A 5,259-nucleotide genomic window follows, 5' to 3' on the forward strand; every position below is an offset into this window, starting at 1 on the left:
AATCCCTTCTCCCCAACTTAATTGACGAAAATATTTTTTTATATCGTACTTAAAATAAAACCACAATCTATCCGACGTCGTTTTATTGTTTCAGACGACGCCGTTTCGATTTTTTCTCTTTAAAACTGAATCGGCGGGATTAATTACCTAATTTAAATCATGCGTCAAAGAAAAAAGATCGGTTCAGATATAAAATATTGAGTTTTTCTTTTTCTTTAATGGAATAGAGTCCCCCAATATATATATCGAGATTTTCTTTTTAACAATATAGTAAAATTGAAGTTTTTACTTTCAAGATTATAATCTACATTTTTTTATGTTCTTTTAAATAAAAGTTTTATAGAATAATCTACTCATTCTTAAATAGAAAAATCTCCGTTTTGTTTTATTTATAAAATAAATAAATTTCATTGAATTATTATATCTCACAAAATGGTCTAAAATAATTATAAAAAAATAAACACCAAAACTAATTCTACTTATAAACAATTAGATTTATAATTCGTGTTAAAGTTTAAAAGAGCGTAGAGTGAATTATTATAGTATGTGTTTCCAGTGCATATCATTATAGTTTAAATTATTATAATATATGTTTGAAGAACTAAGAAATAGTGAGATGGAAACGTGAGGAATAGTGAAATATACGATAGATGGAGGTTAAAGAATAGTGAAATAAGGAGTGATAAATTGGATAAATAAGAAATACAAAAAAGTATAATAGTCTTAGTCTTGAAATTATGATAATTCTTGAGATAAACATAGAGTATACTCTTCTTCGTTATTTGAGAGTCCAACTGTCCCTAAAATTATACTATATTATATCGATATTTTAATTTATTTAACTATAAATGTTCAATGATTTATGTCTTTAATTAATTAAAAAAAATTATAGATTTTTGTTTAGGCGAGGTTATTTGATATACAAATATAAACAATTAAAAAAACGTTTTTCCGAATTAATTAAATCGAAAAACATTATTAGGGCGACATAAATCCAAATAGATTTACTTATACGTTGCATTTTAAATATAATAAAATTCCTATAATTCGTGACAAACTTAAATGGTTACGATTTTTTTTGTAATACAATAGTATATGTGTTGTTTTTATTAGTATTTCCATCCATTCTCCATGAGACATACTAAAAGTAGTAGTTATAAGAATTGTTAAATCACGTTTGTTATTTGTAAAATTACTCATAGGGTATCTATAATTGTTCAAATTATATTTTAATGATATGAATTGCATTTAAATGTACCGGATTGATTTAAAATAATTTAAACGATGTTTAAAAACCTGTTTTAGAAACGATAATAATAATTTTAACTATTTTGAAATATCATTATATTCACTAATTTGATATTTAGTGAAACTTAAAAAACACTCTCACACGACCATGAGGATGGTGGTTAATATTGGTAAGTTACAATTACACGATACCGAATAAATGTTAAAATCAATTTGTCAAACTTTGTAGAATTTTGATCACCAAACATTTAGGGGTGTTTGTGGCAATGAGTGAATTAGTATAGTATTGGTTATCATAGTCTGATTAAAATAGTTTGTGTTTGGAGTGTTGGTTATTTTAATTTGAATTATAGTAGTATATGTTTGGTGGGTAGATTACTTTAACTTGATGAGAAAATAATATATATTATAGCAAGTAATAATTAAAAAAAACAATGATCGTCAAATAGTAAAAACTGTATGCCAATAGTAAATACAACAGCAAATTGAGGGTCACTAGTTAATTAGAAACTTTTAAATAGTATGGTTATTATAATCCTATATAATATTTGCCCTAAAACCCCTTAGTGATAAATTTTGAAACTTCGAACTTATACCATCGTGATAGATAATAAGAATGAAGTTTGAGTTGCAGTGAATGATAACGAATAACCAAAATCTACTTGTAAGATGGTGCCTCTCAAAGTGAACCTTTCAGCTCATGAGAATTAGGATGTTTATGAATTTGCCGAGTCTCCTTTAACGTAGATGATCACGATTCCTACTTTTTGAAGCACGTGTGTTCTTAAAGCTTTGCTCAATCGGTCTACAAGGGTCCCAAACATGTTAATGTTGCCTTAAACGAGGTTGAAAACAACTATCCTTGATCCAAAAGGTCTTGAAGTGATTAGTTTGTTGAAGGAGGAAGTTGGGGGCCTTGTGGAGGTCTTTAAAATTGCAAATAACATTATTTTAGGTTCAAATCAAAATATTGTGCATGTTGTGTATTCGTTTTGCAACGATTGTTGAACACTCTTTTGTTCAAGTTTGGTACGAGATAGCAAGGAATGTAAATTTGAGAGGGTATTCTTACGTAGAATATGATGATGTAATTTGAATTTTGGTTTTTCTGGTTGGTCACCATCTGCTATAAAACATGGACAACCCTTGCAACTGTGTTTTTTTCCAAAATAAACAGAAGTTCACATTAAATAACAAATTTATAAGGAATACAAAACTAGTCGTAAACAATGAACTAATTCTAGTGGGGATGATAGAAAACTCACTATCACCCATTCCTACTGAACCACATCGAACCAACACCGCTAAAAAATATTACTAGGCGATCTAGAGACATCTGTAAAACTACCGATAACCCTTTTAACATCAAATTTCCAATCTATTTGAGAATAGTGCTCAATGATTTACCAATTAATATTTTATTTTAAAAATGCACATAGAGATAGAGTAAATAAATAAATATACATTTATAACCAACTAGTGAGTAACACGTGGTATGCACGTTAATTGTTTATTTCATTTAACTAAATATAAATAGAGCAATTAATTACACAAATTCTACGAAGTTGTATTTATTTACCCATTGTTTTTTAAAATACATTTTTGAGCTTCATTTCTTGATAGATTTATTATCCAAGACTTGTTAATGCATGTGTATAAAATCGAATGAACTAAAAGAGATAAAAAAATTGATAGTATGATGATGAAGCAATCAATTCAATTAAACTTTAGATCAATTAGTAGTTTTTTTTTTATATATATACATGTATTAGTTACCCATCAACATTGATTTGATTATTCTTTCGATATTTGTGCTAATTTTTATACATTTATGTATTTATAACCTATTTAATAAGTATAATTATTTAACAAAATTCTCAAAAATTATAATTAGTTATTGTTTTGAAATTTAATAATTAAATTTAAATGAAGGTATACTATTCAAATAGAGAAAACAATTTATGGTGAACACATTTTACATATTTCCATTAAAAAAACACACTTAATTACAAAGCAATAATTTAAATCGGAAAAATCTAGTTATTTGGCATTGTCCTATCACTTTGTTTTTTTTCTTTGGAAATAATGTTTACTAGTTCTCTTTTAGTCTCACACTTTTACATTATTCATACTTGAATCCTCAACAATTTATTTGCATATTTTTTATTTGGTTGATTGCTTGCTCTTAGACATCACAAATTTTCATTTAAACTCGTTTAATGACTAATTTCTTCACATCTTTAACTTTTTGTTGTGAACATGAATAGAAAATTAAAAAAAAAAATGAAATATTTATACCAAAGATGTAAAAGGGAAAGATAATTTGAATGGTTGAAACAAATACAAAATAGTCGATACGATAGAATGAAATATGAATAGATAGGAGATAAAGAGATGCCAATGACTTTAGAGATATAATTACTTGAAAAGAAAAAGTTAAAATTTTAATATCTAGACATTTACTAATAACTAATGACCAAAATAGGAAACAAACAAATTTACTTACAAGAAGGACAAAATTGAAAGTTTTTCTCATCCATACATATATTGTGTTTAATACTATAAAAGTAAATGTTAACTAATTAGTATTGATATATTATGTTTAATACTATAAAAGTAAGTGTTAACTAATTAGTATCGTTAAATTATCAACTAAACTAATATAAAATTTGAAGTATTTGCCCAAGTTATTTCAAAAGGATTAATTTTCAAATTTCATATAACTTCGAGAGTGATTAGGCGTTAGGTGTTGAACTTTCATATACTAAATGTATAGGCAATAAAAGTGAGAAACTCTCATACTTTAGTAATTTTAGAAGTGAAATTAAAAAAGAGAGAGAATTGAATGTTGAGTCATAAATACAAACAAAAGATAAAAGTAAACGAAACAATGGATATTAGTGTAAATAAGTAGGCAAAACTTTGGATAATGGATATTGAACATCTTTGAGTTTTGAGTAACTTTAACAAAATTATATTACCTAAGACATATATATCAATTGAGATATTTAAGCTTTGATATCTAAAAATAAAATGACAATTCATATTTACCACTTACGAAAATTTCCTTAAAAATAGTCGTCATAATTATATATAATAAATTAAAATAAAATTATAGATTTAATCCAATTTTTTTAACCTTTATCTATTTAGCTCATAAAATTTTGAATTTTGTCAATTTGGCACATAAATTTCTAAAGATATTTTAATCTCATAAAATTTTAAAAGTATTTTAACTATCTCTAAATTTCAATATTTTGAAGCAAGAAATAAAATTTTGTGTATAACAAAAAAAATATAAAATTATAATTTTGTGTATTTGTTATATCTGGATTAAATTTTAAGATTTAAAGTTTACATTTGAAAAATTATTAAAACTTTGTTTAGTAATATTTAAATTTAAAATTAAAATTAACGAATAAGTTTATAAATGACGAATATCAATTTTAACCCTAAACTTAGGTGTTGTATCAATTTAAACTCTAAATTAATAATAGTATCAATTTAAGAGTTTTTATTTTTCTCTGTCTTCTTTGGATTTTTCTTGTTCTTATAAGGCTCTCTTATAATTGAAGAGTTTAAATTAACGCAGTTAAAAAAAGTAAAGAGTAGGATGGATACATTTGGTAAGATTTAAAGACTAATTTGATATAATCATTAGTATAAAAATTAAATTGATATAACTCAAAATTGAGTGTTTAAATTGATATTTTTTTAAATAGTAGTAATAATAATTTATATTTTAGAACGATCAAATCAAGTGCGTGTAAACTGGTCCGAATATTCGATGATATAAAAAAAAAATTACAATTTTTTTTTTTACAATTTAGGATAACTAATTTCAAAGAGTAGTTTGTTAATTTTAATTTTAACCGGAGAAAAACAACATGAAAATATCAAGTAACTTTTTTTCTATGAACCAATAGACATAGAACACGTCAACAAACAATCAAAGAATGACGTGGCGCGTCAATACGCAATATGTTTGTTTCGCTCCCCTTCTTCCTCCGT

The sequence above is a fragment of the Cucumis sativus genome, chromosome 3, assembly GCF_000004075.3.
Source record: "Cucumis sativus cultivar 9930 chromosome 3, Cucumber_9930_V3, whole genome shotgun sequence".
Taxonomy (NCBI): Eukaryota; Viridiplantae; Streptophyta; class Magnoliopsida; order Cucurbitales; family Cucurbitaceae; genus Cucumis; species Cucumis sativus.